The sequence below is a fragment of the Coregonus lavaretus genome (assembly GCF_964263955.1).
Source record: "Coregonus lavaretus genome assembly, chromosome: 18".
NCBI lineage: Eukaryota > Metazoa > Chordata > Actinopteri > Salmoniformes > Salmonidae > Coregonus > Coregonus lavaretus.
The window spans coordinates 41,402,847-41,418,408 of NC_140005.1; the positions used below are offsets into that span (position 1 = coordinate 41,402,847).

Consider the following 15,562-nt stretch of genomic DNA (forward strand, 5'->3'; position numbering starts at 1 on the left):
GCCGCCCAGCCAAACTGAGCAATCGGGGGAGAAGGGCCTTGGTCAGGGAGGTGACCAAAAACCACAGTCACTCTGACAGAGCTCCAGAGTTCCTCTGTGGAGATGGGAGAACCTTCCAGGAGGACAACCATCTCAGCAGCACTCCACCAATCAGGCCTTTATGGTAGAGTGGCCATAAAAGGCACATGAAAGCCCGCTTGGAGTTTGCCAAAAGGCACATAAAGGACTCTCAGGCCATGAGAAACAAGATTCTCTGGTCTGATGAAACCAAGATTGAACTCTTTGGCCTGAATGCCAAGCGTCACGTCTGGAGGAAACCTGGCACCATCCCTACGGTGAAGCATGGTGGTGGCAGCATCATGCTGTGGAGATGTTTTTCAGCGGCAGGGTCTGGGAGACTAGTCAGGATCGAGGGAAAGATGAACGGAGCAAAGTACAGAGAGATCCTTGATAAAAACCTGCTCCAGAGCACTCAGGACCTCAGGCTGGGGCGAAGGTTCATCTTCCAACAGAACAACGACTCTAAGCACACAGCCAAGACAACAAAGGTGTGGCTTCAGGACAAGTCTATGAATGTCCTTGAGTGGCCCAGCCAGAGCCCGGACTTGAACCCGATCGAACATCTCTGGAGAGACCTGAAAATATCTGTGCAGCGACACTCCCCATCCAACCTGACAGAGCTTGAGAGGATCTGCAGAGAAAAATGGGTGAAACTCCCCAAATACAGCTGTGCCGAGCTTGTAGCGTCATACCCAAGAAGACTCAAGGCTGTAATCACTGCCTAAGGTGTTTCAACAAAGTACTGAGTAAAGGGTCTGAATACTTATGTAAATGTGATATTTCAGTTTTTCTTTTGTTGCTAAAATAAATTTAAAAAACTGTTTTTGCTTTGTCATTATGGGGTATTGTGTGTAGAAACAAAACAATTTGTACGTTCATCTCTAGGAGACAGAACGCATCTCCTTCCTGAGCGGTATGACAGCTGCATTGCCCCATGGTGTTTATACTTGCATCATTCTTAAATGGAAGAAGTTTGGAACCACCAAGACTCTTCCTAAAGCTGGCCGCCCGGCCAAACAGCAATTGGAGTAGAAGGGCCTTGGTCAAGGAGGTGACCAAGAACCCGATGGTAACTCTGACAGAGCTCCAGAGTTGCTCTGTGGAGATGGGAGAACATTCCAGAAGGACAACCATCTCTGCAGCACTCCCCAATCAGGCCTTTATGGTAGAGTGGCCAGACAGAAGCCACTTCTCAGTAAAAGGCACATGAATGCCCGCTTGGAGTTTGCCAAAATGCACCTAAAGGACTCAGACCATGAGAAACAAGATTCTCTTTTCTGATGAAACCAAGATTGAACTCTTTGGCCTGAATGCCAAGCGTCACATCTAGGGGTCTGAATACTTTCCGAATGCACTATACCTGTATCATAAGGCCTTTCTTTGAGAATAACACCCTAACACATTGGTTTCAAATTGGTTTAGACCATTAAGCCTGCAAGCCACATTATGCTGGCTTGCAAAGTGATGTGTAATTCCTATTGGAATCCAGCCAGTGAGGATGTCGAACAATTGGAACTTTTAAATCACCACAACCTGCTTTCAGAATGACTTACGGGGTAGGGATTGATTGAGACTACCTAAATCATATAAACTGGAACAGCCATCTCAGTAACAGGTACAAGTCCAACTACTAAAAGATTGGATTCATTTAGAAAAATGTATGGCTAATGCTACTTCCTGATGTTCAGCCAATCAGGTTGCAGCAGTCTGTTGTTTCCCCGTTTGAACGCAGTGTGCAACATCGTGGTCCTCTGTAGCTCAGCTGGTAGAGCACGGCGCTTGTAACGCCAAGATAGTGGGTTCGATCCCCGGGACCACCCATACAAAAAAAAAATTAAACATGTATGCACGCATGACTGTAAGTCGCTTTGGATAAAAGCGTCTGCTAAATGGCATATTATTATTATTATTGGGAAGTAGCATTAGCCACTCTAGCATGGTGGAGGAAAAATTGTGTTTTATTAAGACCGTATGCGTTTTTCCAGTTTTCTGACCCCAGTGGCTCGCCATTAAAGCTAGTTAAGAAGGAAATTGATGCCCTTGCAGCCTGAATGGAGGATGTTTTATGTACGAGCCGGTTGCTGAGGGACATGAGTGTATAGCCGGCTGCATAGATTCCAGTTGGACGCAGACAAACGACTTAAAAGGAAAAATTGTGCCATCTGCCTGCCATCCGTGATACATTTTGCACGTCAATAAATAAACTCCACGGCCATTACATACTGTAAAATAAGTTGTTTTCTCCTCATATACACACTAAGGGTATACATATTTTTTGAAGGAAGAATGAAGCATACTCAGCCCTGGGGATGAAGCTACAAGCCCTCTAACTTTTTCTTAAAGAGGTAAGACAGAAACAAAAATAAAAACAGTTTGGAGGGGAACTGGACCAAACATCTGTTAGAATTATAATATTTATTTATTCAAAAAATACAGGTTTTGTAATGTACAAAATTACAACAAATATGACATGATGTATGGTTGACACAATAGGCCACACTAGGACAGGTATTTGTCTGATATCGTCGACACCTTGTCCCAGGCCTTGATGCTTCCCAGAACAGTCAGCACATCGCTCACCACGGCCCTACAGGAAATAGAAACCACATTACATACATTAACATCAAAACACTATCCTGACCCTGTCACATGATTATACCTATCGTAAAAGTATATTTGAGGTAGGTAGGCAGTGCTACCGTGTGTTGGGGTGGTCAGGCTGCTGTTTGTAGACTGAATGGGCAGCCTGGAGGAGGTGATCACTGAAGGACTTCAGCTGAGAGGGACAGGAGCTCACGTCTTTAAACCAGGACTGAGGAAAACACGCCGCAACCTGCTCAGCGAGAAAGATGAGAGAGAGAGATAAATCTCAGTTAATTTGAGAAAAACTTGAAGATGACACCACTAAACTGAGCCATATTGAAGACAGCAGAGCAATTATTCCCCTAGCAAACACCTTGAAACCCCCATAGACAATACATTAACATTAGACACATGCAATTCACCTACACACCTTTTTACATTTATTGACAGAGTCCTGAGATTGGGTCTCGTTGAGTAGCGTCGTCATAAGGTAGCGGGTTCAGGAGTTTGTCCAACATCAGCTCCTTTAGAGCGTGTTCAGGTATCAAACCATCCCACTGGCCCATGTTACCTAGGAGCTAATATACAAGATAGAAACACCACTAAAGCAATGCATTGGATGTTACAGAAATGGCTAGAGAGACCACGCAGTAAAGGCAGGGGATAGCTGCACATGCCAGCACACAAGGAGCTGTGACGAAAGCACTATCTCTTGACTGGACTTGATTATTGGTAGAAGTGGTAATGGGCTAACTGAGCCACATGGTCACTCACTACAGTCCACTATACCCCTCTCTTAGAAAACGCATCGTTGAAAATCATCTTTAAACTGAGTGTTGTTACGTACCTTCATAGCTGTCCAGAACTGCTGGTCTCCGAACCTCCTCTGTGGAGAAGACTTGTCGTCTAAAAACCTGCCAAAGCACCAGGCAGTTATGGTAAAGTACTGTGAGCTACGGTATGACAAGCTTGGTATAAACACATGAATTCCAGTAACTACTTAAAGAATCACATATCCTCTAAGTGTTGAGATAACTGGTGAATTCACTCACTTCTTAGGGTAGTGAGGAATGAAGATGTCATCATCCACTGAACTCCCCAATCTGCCACTCTCTGCTTCTACAAAAGCCTGGCAGGGGACAGGACAGGGACAGAGAGTGAACAGGACTTATTTAAATTCTGACACACTCACAGGTAATAGTTAGGTTTCAAAAAGGTGTTCTCCCATTTTGTGACTACAGCCAGTCAACTTTCTGGTTGGCAATCTTTGTGACTAGAACCATGAATAGAGTATGGTCCGAATGTTGGATTGTCTGTGGACGCAATTTTTTATTAGTAGTATATATTTTTTACATTTGGGGAGTAGTAAATGTGACTGGCTGGGGGCATTACTGCTAGAGTGCGGGCTCTGCACTGTGGAAGCAGTTTTAACTGTTACCTTGACTGGTTTGCTCTGCTCTCCCTCAAACAGAGAGTAGTCGTCCTGCAGCCTGCGACACAGCTCAGACAGACACACCGACTGACGGCTGGACAGAGGGTCCCACACTAACTCCACAAAACCTGGGAGGAGGACACATTAAAGTGAGACACACCTCAGTAAAATCACAGGGACACCCATGACAACTTTGAAAGGGGAGTGATATACACATCAATAGGTTGTGTGTGTGTCTATGTGTTGACCTTGTATCTTGGGCAGCAGGGTCTTCTCTATGATAGCAGGCAGTGTTTTCCGGTCTGTGTGCTCTGCCTCCTGGTAACCCAGTCCGTGGCAGACGGTCTCCACGGCAGAGTACCACGGCAGAGCCTCAAAGTCCTCCCCTGCAGCCTGATACACAGAGAGAAAATGACAATGAGGTAGTCGCTCAAATTACACACATTTGAAATTCAAATGAGCCCTCAGTCAACAGATATAAACCTGAAAACACAGACTTCCAGTACTAATTTTCATTACTGATTTTGGTTAATACAATTAGCGTTACTGCCAGTGCTAAGATTTACCATTGCGTTAGGTTTGTGTGCGTGTGTATATATATATATACCATACATGTAGGGGGTTCCAGCCTAAGAGCTGGTGTCTGATGAGTGGGTTGAGTAGTTTGGGCAGACAGAGGCTGATGTAGGCTGAGTGGTAGGACTTGGAGAAGGCTCCTCTCCACTCGTCGAAGCGAGACAGAACCTTCTTCACCTCCCAGAAGTCCTCCTGCACGTCACAGAACACACCCTGGGACCTGCTCAGGATCTCCGCTGGATTAGACATGATGGAAAACGCTGTCTGTAATTGTGTGCTTTAGAGAGCTAGCACTAACTAACTCTGTAAGGAACAGAATGGCAAATTGTTCGATAAAAAAAGTATTCTGTATTTTTCTTTACACAAACCCATTTGGAAATAAAATACTGGGCTGAAATCAAGGTGTCACCAACACGTTTGGTAAGTGGAGGACATTTGTCCTCGCCCAGGACAGCTACAATCCTCACCTCTCCCCTTCTGCAGTTCTGCCTCTTCCTTAGGTGAAAGCTCGCTGTCGGCCGGCAGGCTACCATAGTCTTTCTCACCTGGCTCACTGGATGGAGAGACAATCATATCATAGAGTACATCAGGATGCAGTGAGGAATTAATCTAAAAGCTAAAGCGATGTGATGTGTCAGGAAGTACTAAAGGGAATATTCCCACTCACATTTTATTCTGTTTTTCATTCACGCTTTCCCCTGAATCTCCTTCACAGTGTGGATCAGTGGCATCTAGAGAGAGAATTAGTCTATAAATGCACCCAACTACAGCTAATAAAAAATAAACAGATCAACTGTGTGAGGAGGTGAACTATGGTAGAAAGTTCACATTCCGCCTTTTCACTGACTGGGACCACACAATCAGAGTATATGCACACAGACACACAAAGAATGACTCACAGCTGAGCTGCTGCAGGCGAGATGACTCCTGTTGTACGGCCTCTCGTCTCCTTGACAACAGAGCCTCCGCCTGTTCAGACAGCAGAGTGTGCATGTCCACCTCCACACTATTGATCTCCACAATCTAGGGATGATCAATCCATATTTGTTTATTTCATTTAAAATGTGACCCCCCCACACCTCAATAACATTGTCTGATTACCACAAGGTTTACATTATTACATTTTAGCCATTTAGCATACACAACCATTTATCTCAGAGTAAGTACATTTTTCCTCAAAGTAGCTATCAGCAAAGTCAGTGCTAGTAGGGGGGGAAAGAGTCAAGTGCGAGTGTTAGTTCACAAAAAGGGGGGGGGGGGGGGGGGATTATTATTATTTAAGACACTCTTTAAGATACAGAGAATAGCTTTGACTGGGCTGAGGGGGAGGGAGGACAAAGAGAGGAGTACTCGGGTTGAGCATAGCCTGAAGGTAGGGAGGGGCAGTTCCTCTTGCTGATCCGTAGGCAAGTACCATGGTCTTGTAGTGGATGCGAGAGCTTCGACTGGAAGTCAGTGGAGTGTGCGGAGGAGCGGGTTGACATGGGAGAACTTGGGAAGGTTGAACACCAGGCGGGCTGCAGCGTTCTGGATAAGTTGCAGGGGTTTGATGGCACAAGCAGGGAGCCCAGCCAACAGCGAATTGCAGTAGTCCAGATGGGAGATGACAAGTGCTTAGACTAGGACCTGCGCCGCTTCCCGTGTGAGGTAGCGTCATACTCTATGGAATTGTTGTAGAGCATGAACGATTCACTGCTTTGATGTTTGCAGAGAACGACAGGGTGTTGTCCAAGGTCACTCCAAAGTTATTTGCACTCCGGGAGGGGGACACCGTGGAGTTGTCAACCGTGATGGATCGGTCTCGGAGCAGGTCTTTCCCGGGAGGAAGAGCAGCTCTGTCTTGTCAAAGTTGAGCTTGAGGTGGTGGGCCGACATCCAAGCTAAGCTGTCTGCCAGGCACGCAGAGATGCGTGTTGCCACGTGGATGTCAGAAAAGAAAGAAATAAGGGATACCGGTCTGTAGTTTGATGTCAGAGGGGTTGAGTGTTGTTTTCTTGAGGAGGGGAGCAACTCTGCCCATTTTGAAGACATAGGGGACGCAGTCAGTGGCCAGGGATGAGGGAAGGTCTCCAGAGATGGTCTGGAGGGGATGGGGTCGAGCGAGCAGGTTGTCGGGCGGCCGGACCTCACTAGTCAAAGGATTTCATCTGGAGAGAGAAAAAAAGAGGTCAAGGTGTAGGGTAGTTCTGTTTGAGTGGGACCAGTGGACTCAATAGGCTGACTGAATGAGGAGCGGATGTCGTCAACCTTCTTTTCAAAGTGGTTGACAAAGGGAGGAGGTGGAGGATTGAGGAGGGAGGAGAAGGTGGAAAAGAGGCAGAAGCTTGAAATTTAGAGTGATAGAAAGTGGCTTTAGCAGCAGATACAGAGGAAGAGAAGGTAGAGGGAGTGAAAGGATGATAGGTCCTCCGGAAGTTTAGTTTTCCTCAATTTTCGCTCATTATATCTCAAGGTCCTTCTTCTTGTCATTTTAAAGACTTATAAAACACCAGAGCATCCCAACAGACTCTTCCTGTTACCCAGAAGCCCTCTGTTATCTGACCTTCTCTCTCAGACATTCCACCAGGTTCTGAACGTAGGCGTTGGTGGCGCGGTAGAACCGCAGTTGGCGGTCGGCGGAACCACTCTCCAGGTTCTCCAGAGAGGTTCTAGAGCTGTCCATGTCCACCTCCATCCTCCTCAGGTCTGCCTCATGAGCCCTGTGGACCTCCCTCAGATCACACAGTCTGGTGAGGGGGAGGAGAGGAGGGGGAGAGGTATGGAGGGAGGATGATTTACTAGACAAACATCCTATTTTGCAGCTAGAGTACATGAGGTATATAGTATTGAGAGGCCAATGTAAAGACAGATGAATGGATAAATGAATGAACTCACTTCCCAGTGATCCTCTTCTTGACCATGTGGAGGCAGAGACTCTGGGATGTTGACTCTCTGTTTCCGTCTGCTGCTGCTTATCCTCACAGAGCCACTGCTGCCACTGCCTGATGGACTCTGGAGGGACAGACAGACAGAGACAGAGAGGTGGTAAGGTGATTGAGGTAGAGGCGGTGAGGTGATGGCGTGAGAGAGAGATGAGTGATGTGTGTTTGTATGTGACTTAGAAAGTAGAGGGGTCAGTATCTTACCTGTTCTCCAGGGTGTCACTTGACTCCCTTCCCAATCTGTTGCTCCTCCCACAGGTTATTAGCCTCTCTTTCCTGGTCAGAGTCACTATCATCACCATCACTCCCTCCAGTATTAACACAAGCAGGGAGTGAGCGACAGAGCCATATACAGAAATACAGCGAGAAAGACACTCACTACCTCCTGTACCAACACAACAAGGACTAAAAACATGGTGCTGAAATCAGTTGTTTTGCACTCAGTCAAAGTAGCTGTGATATACACCGAGTATACAAAACATTTTGAACACCTGCCCTTTCCATGACATAGACTGACCAGGTGAAAGCTATGATCACTTATTGATGTCACTTGTTAAATCCACTTCAAATCAGTGTAGATGAAGGGGAGGAGACATGTTAAAGATGGATTTTTAAGGTTTGACACAATTGAGACATGGATTGTGTATGTGCCATTCAGAGGGTGAATAGGCAAGACAAAATATTTAACTGCCTTTGAACGGGGTATGGTAGTAGGTGCCAGGCACACCGGTTTGTGTCAAGAACTGCAATGCTGCTGGGTTTTTCACGCTCAACAGTTTCCCGTGTGCATCAACAATGGTCCACCACCCAAAGGACATCCAGCTAACTTGACACAACTGTGGGAAGCATTGGAGTCAACATGGGCCAGCATCCCAGTGGAACGCTTTCGACACCATGTAGAGTCCATGCCCTGATGAATTGAGGCTGTTCTGAGGGCAAAAGGGGGGGGGGGGGGGGTGCAACTCAATATTAGGAAGGTGTTCCTAATGTTTGGTATACTCAGTGTTAGTTCAGCTACAACTCTCACGCCACTTTCTATAACCGACGCATATATCATTCTGGGGTTTGATTAAAGATTGTCTGTTTATTATCCATGCATTAGCCTAATGGTTAGAAAAAAGGAAGTAAAAAAAAGCTACAACTGTCATCCGAGAGAACAAAACCATAGACCATTCTGTCCCCTCCTCTCGTACCCATCTTCTCTGCTATCCTCTCCCTGATGGTTTTGGACCGCGGGGCAAACTTGATCCTTCTCTCATGGTCATCTGGCTTATCCTCATCACCTTCATTGCTGCGTTCCTCCAGGTCCTCGTGGTCTGGGTTCCGGGGGGAGCTCTCCCCATCCCTGCCCAGGGAGATGTAGTCTTTCTGGGCTCTGGCCTTCTGACGCTGCCTCCTAGCTGCCTGGATCCTCCTCGAGTCCGGGATCACCACTACACACAACGACACAAGGGACATCGTTCAGAACGCTGTCCATCTGCCTGTCTCTGTGTAGACCACAGGTGGACCATCCTATCTTGCAAAGACAGGTGTGGATGCAAAAAACTGGTGACAAACTCACTCTTGATAATACTGTGCATGGAATTATTCTTGCACTTAGATTTTGTTTACTTAATTAATTGCAGCCTTTGCTTTGGAGAGCGAGCTATCTGCGTGACTGACCTGGTTTATGTTTCTGAGTGGAGGACTTGGAGGATCTGGAAGACTTTGAGAATCTGGATGACATGGAGGAGGCAGAGCTGGATGTGGTTGACTTGGCGTCTCCGTCGCTCTCTGGGGACAGTTCTTCCCCGGACACGTCGCTACCGGTCCTCTCTTTCGGGGATGCAACCACAGTCACATCTCTCCTGGCTGGGGTCAACACCGAGACATGGTTAGAGAGATCAATCATGTAGCCTAAACAGTGGTGTGTTTTTACAACAATATAGATAGGTGATCATAAAGAAATTGTGTTTTTATGTCTGTGACTATGGTGTCTCTCGTCTAAGATTATTTGTGGTTGTAGTAGTAGACGATTTGACAATAAATGCCAATGTTGTGCTTACCATTAGGACGGGAAGTCTTTGCAGGGGAAGCCTCCTTCCTCCTGGCTTGGAAGACCACAGCTTTATCTGACCATTTCTTCAGTTTGATCCCAGATCCTTCAAATGGGAAGAGGAAGAAAAGAAGAGTTGGGTCGTTCCACGAAAAGAGTGCCTTTTGCGTCCCTTTGAAATGTCAGTAGAAATTGTGCACCAATATTGCATTTTGAAAAGCCTGTTATATTAAATGAAGTGCCCTTTAACATAGACCACATGGAGAATTCAATAAAACAGATTTTTTATATAAAAATACTTGCTAAAAGGCCAAAATGCAGTATTTTGACGTCCCTCCGTGCACCCTCTGTGACTTGATTTGAACCCATTTAACCCCAACATTTCTCCAAGTTTTCATCATCATTGTAAAGCCCTAGTTAGTTTGTTGCTTTGACAAAGTCATTTCTAAAGATTATTATTTATTTCATGTGATTAGTGATTTATTTACACCTGTCCCTCATTTTAAGGTCAACCTTGTTGCGTGAACTGAACTCTCGTTTTAATATGGGCAAATTAATCCTTTTCAAATATTTTTTTCCAGAGAAACATCTTCAACATGTAAATGGTCAAATCAGTGTAAAAGCAGGTGAGCTGGTTCTACTCTTTTTGGCAATTTTCTGGTGTTTTGTGGTAGAAAACTGAGCATAACACATCAACCCAGTTTTTTGTAAAGCTTGAATTCAATTGCCCCTCCCTGTTGCACACAACAAGCTTCCATTCCCTGTGTCACAAGGGGATTCATGGATGACTTAAGATGAAATCATCAACCCTGATACAGTCAACGCGGTTACTTTATTTGGCACTTAATATAGTAATATTTTTATTTAACCTCGAGATAGGAAAATCGATCTCAATTGTATTTTCTATTTTTAGATACACATATATTCTTTATTATATAATTTCTTGTTTCAGGTCAACGTCATAAACAAATTGTACATACACTACCGATCAAAAGTTTCGGGTCACTTAGAAATGTCCTTGTAATTTATTTTTTATTTTTTTAAAGGCCATTAAAATAACATAGTATTGATCAGAAATACAGTGTAGACATTGTTAATGTTGTAAATGGCTATTGTAGCTGGAAACGGCTGATTTTTACATTTACATTTTTGTCATTTAGCAGACACTTATCCAGAGCGACTTACAGTTAGTGAGTACATACATAATTTTTTATAGATTTTTTTATTTATTTTTTCCCCCCATTCTGGCCCCCCGTGGGAATCGAACCCACAACCCTGGCGCTGCAAACGCCATGCTCTACCAACTGAGCTACATCCCTGCCGGCCATTCCCTCCCCTACCCTGGACGACGCTGGGCCAATTGTGCGCCGCCCCATGGGTCTCTGTAGGGGTACAGAGGCCCATTTTCAGCAACCATCAGTCCTGTGTTCCAATGGCACGTTGTGTTTGCTAATCCAAGTTTATCATTAAAAAAAAAGACTAATTGATAATTAGAAAACCCTTTTGCAATTATGTTAGCACAGCTGAAAATGGTTGTGCTGATTAAAGAAGCAATAAAACTGGCCTTCTTGAGACTAGTTGAGTATCTGGAGCATCAGCAATTGTGGGTTCGATTGCAGGCTCAAAATGGCCAGAAACAAATAACTTTCTTCTGAAACTCGTCAGTCTATTCTTGTTCTGAGAAATGAAGGCTATTCCATGCGAGAAATTGCCAAGAAACTGAAGATCTCGTACAAAGCTGTGTACTACTCCCTTCACAGAACAGCGCAAACTGGCTCTAACCAGAATAGAAAGAGGAGTGGGAGGCCCCAGTGCACAACTGAGCAAGAGGACAAATACATTAGAGTGTCTAGTTTGAGAAACAGGCGCTTCACAGGTCCTCACCTGGCAGCTTCATTAAATAGTACCCGCAAAACACCAGTGTCAGACGCGACTCCGGGATGCTCACCTTCTAGGCAGAGTTGCAAAGAAAAAGCCATATCTTAGACTGCCCATCTTAATCTTTTCTTTTTATTGGCCAGTCTGAGATATGGCTTTTTCTTTGCAACTCTGCCTAGAAAGTCAGCATCCCGGAGTCGCCTCTTCACTGTTGACGTTGAGACTGCTGTTTTGCGGGAAAATGTCAAAATGGAGATGGAGGGCATGTTCATATATCCTATAAGAATGGACCCATGGCTATTTGTACTGGTTAAAGTCCAAAACAGATGGCCATGAGTGCCTTTTTCCTTACACTTACAACAGGTATCAGAGAATTCTGCTTTCATTTTAATCTACACGACCAGTCAAAAGTTTGGACACACCTACTCATTCAAGGGTTTTTATTTTTACATTGGATTTATAGGTATTTGAGTTAATTTAAAGTATTTTTCGTTATATATAATGGAGAGGATAGTCTGGGGAAAACAATTTTTAAATCATATTAACTCTACCCAACCATGATAAATGGCATGTCCATCCACCTATCTAGGTCTTCCTTAACTGCCCTAATAAGAACAGGTGCAAAGTAGCCGTTAAACAGGTTGTAAAGTTCCTTCAAAATGTTTAAACCAAGATAAACAAAACCATTTTTTGTCCAATTGAACGGGAAGTCATTCAAATTGTTGTTGTCACTCAAGCTCCGTAGAGGCATAGCTTCTGATTTATTAAAATGTATTATGTGGCCAGAAAAATAGCTACATCTCTTAATTAAGTCAATAAGAATGGGAATAGAGGTTTCTGGGTTAGAAATCAATAGTAAAATGTTATCTGCATTTAGAGATATAATGTGGGTTTGTTTTCCAATCTTGACACCTGTAAGACCTTCCTTGGTATGTATAGTGCATTTGGAAAGTATTCAGACCCCTTCACTTTTTCCACTTTGTTACGTTATAGCCTTATTCTAAAATTGATTAAATATTTATTTCCCCTCATCAATCTACACACAATACCCCATAATGACAAAGTGAAAAAAACTGGTTTAGAAATGTTTGCACATTTATAAAAAAAAAAAAAAAAAAAAACCTTATTTACATAAGTATTCAGACCCTTTGCTATGAGACTTGCAATTTAGCTCAGGTGCATGCTGTTTCCATTGATCATCCTTGAGATGTTTTTACAACTTGATTGGAGTCCACCTGTGGTACATTCAATTGATTGGACATGATTTGGAAAGGCACACACCTGTCTATATATGGTCCCTCAGTTGACAGTGCATGTCAAAGCAAAAACCAACCCATGAGGTCAAAGGAATTGTCCATAGAGCTCTGAAACAGGATTGTGTCGAGGCACAGATCTGGGGAAGGGTACCAAGAATACAGTGGCCTCCATCATTCTTACATGGAAGAAGTTTGGAACCACCAAGACTCTTCCTAGAGCTGGCCGCCCAGCAAAACTGAGCAAACAGGGGAGAAGGGCCTTGGTCAGGGAGGTGACCAAGAACCTGATGGTCACTCTGACAGAGCTCCAGAGTTCCTCTGTGGAGATTGGAGAATCTTCCAGAAGGACAACCATCTCTGCAGCACTCCACCAATCAGGCCTTTATGGTAGTGGCCAGACGGAAGCCACTCCTCAGTAAAAGGCACATGACAGCCCGCTTGGAGTTTGCCAAAGTCACCTAAAGACTCTCAGACCATGAGAAACAAGATTCTCTGGTCTGATGAAACCAAGATTGAACTCTTTGGCCTGGAAGCCAAGCGTCACATCTGGAGGAAACCTGGCACCATGCCTACAGTACGGTGAAGAATGGTGGTGGTGGCAGCATCATGCTGTGGGGATGTTTTTCAGCGGCAAGGACTGGGAGACTAGTCCGGATCGAGGGAAAGATGAACAGAGCAAAGTACAGAGAGATCCTTGATGAAAACCTGCTCCAGAGCGCTCAGGACCTCAGACTGGGGCGAAGGTTCACCTTCCAACAGGACAACGACCCTAAGCACACAGCCAAGACAATGCAGGAGTGGCTTCGGGACAAGTCTCTGAATGTGCTTGAGTGGCCCAGCCAGAGCCCGGACTTGAACCCGATCCAACATCTCTGGAGAGACCTGAAAATAGCTGTGCAGCGATGCTCCCCATCCAACCTGACAGAGCTTGAGAGGATCTGCAGAGAAGAATGGGAGAAACTCCCCAAATACAGCTGTGCCGAGCTAGAAGCATCATACCCAAGAAGACTCGAGGCTGTAATCGCTGCCAAAGGTGCTTCAACAAAGTACTGAGTACAGGGTCTGAATACTTATGTAAAATGTGATATTTCCATTTTTTATTTATAAATTTGCAAGATATTGTAAACCTGTTTTTGCTTTGTCATTATGGGGTATTGTGTGTAGATTGTGGAGAGAAAAAAACCATTGAATCAATTTTAGAATAAGGCTGTGACGTAACAAAATGTGGAAAAAGTCAAGGTGTCTGAATACTTTCCGAATGCACCGTATGGCTAAGGAGAGGGGTGAATCTCAAATGTATTCTCTTGATTCCTCATATCCTCCCTCCTCGTCTCCGTGTCAAAACATTAGGAGCAGAAGATCTGAGGTCCCTCTGATCTTCTCTTCCAATGTGTTTTGAGGAGGCAAAGACAGACGATGTGAGGAATCAAGGAAATACAATTGATTCACCCCTCTCCTTGTTCCTCTCCTTTCCTCCACCTGCGCTATGGAACTGGATAGCTGAAAATAAAATCCTGGAAGATATTATACATATATATCCTGGTAGATATTTTACATAATGCTGCCATCTGTCCTGTGTTTTCAGATCAATACAAAGTAAGAAGGCACAAGGAGGGAAGCCATATAAGAATGTAGATGCACCGCCCACCGTACAGTAAAGTTAGTGACATTTGAAATGTCTGGGGCCTGTACTTACCTTCTTTTTACAGTCTATGTGAACCAGTACCTTGGCTTGAGGAGCCCAGGTACTGGGTGACAGTCTATGGTGCTTACATTTATTAAAAAAAAAAAAAAAAGTAAAAGCATACCTTCTTTGTCGTCAGAGAAGCTGAGCACGTTTTCTTTATTCTTTCGTCCATCCTTGTTCTCTTTGCTGTGATGCGGTCTAGTAACAGCGAACGGTCCACTATCTTCCACTACGTCTTCAGCACCACTCGAGTCCGACTTGTTCTGCGGCAACTTGGAGGGCTTTATGCTATCAGCGGTAACTTGTGTTTTACTTATGTCATCACCCTCTCCGTTCTTCTGTTCATCTTCATCGCTCGATTCTCCTTTCCTTTACCTAAAGTTTCTTCGTGGTTTCTTGTTGAACATATTTTCAGGACAAGGGGATCGCCATGTAAATAAAGCACAATACGGTAAGTCGTAAATAGGGAGCAAATCAAGTACATCTGTTGCAATCCTCTCGCAATGCATTCCGGCTCTTGTAGTTAGTCAGTGTCGAGGACTCGGGGTCGTGCTTAGTGCTTGGTTGGGGTGCGTTCCAATGATTGGGTTTTAATGAAGTTTCAATACGATTATTTTACCAATCTTTGACATGATGATAGCTTAATGAAAAAACACAATGGAAGTCTGGAAAAACACTGATACTAAATAAGATAGTTTTCTTAGCATTGTTTCCTAGTCCTCCTTTTTAGCTGATCCAACAAGAGGAATAGAGTACCACAGTAGGAGTCATAATACCCATAAAACCTAGCGGTCAATCAGGGAAATGGTTCCAAGAGTTTTTCCACCATTCATTTTTCCCATAGGGGATTTTAGAAAAAGTTAAAATAAGGGCTGTGTTTCGTGTAGGCTTACCCTGGCGTGATGTTTTGATAACTGTGTAAATCTCTCTTGGACAAGGTGACTTTTATCAATTTATTCCCCCCTCAGAAATGAAATGCTAATTAGCTGCTAATGTGGCTGTCATAAAGAACTGCACATGCCATGATGATCTGGAAGAGACTGCTGAATCAAGGCAAAAGTAAGAATCTCTGGATTAACTATCTAATGTTAACTAAATGTAGAAATTAATAAAGTGGCTACATTTCTTTAAATT

General features: G+C 44.2%; 1 pseudogene across 1 annotated transcript; it reads right to left on the minus strand.

Moving 5' to 3' along the window:
* Positions 1–2,460: 2,460 nt before the first annotated feature.
* LOC311145728 (intron Large complex component GCFC2-like) lies at positions 2,461–14,835 on the minus strand (annotated as a pseudogene). The gene is made up of 18 exons (XR_014615601.1): positions 14,550–14,835; positions 9,618–9,713; positions 9,235–9,423; positions 8,766–9,005; positions 7,777–7,880; positions 7,526–7,642; positions 7,194–7,377; positions 5,551–5,674; positions 5,319–5,382; positions 5,119–5,204; positions 4,688–4,887; positions 4,324–4,468; positions 4,082–4,203; positions 3,696–3,772; positions 3,491–3,557; positions 3,074–3,221; positions 2,760–2,893; positions 2,461–2,647 (listed from the first exon to the last, which is right to left on the minus strand). The product of XR_014615601.1 is annotated as an intron Large complex component GCFC2-like (transcript).
* Between the last annotated feature and the right edge of the window lie 727 nt (positions 14,836–15,562).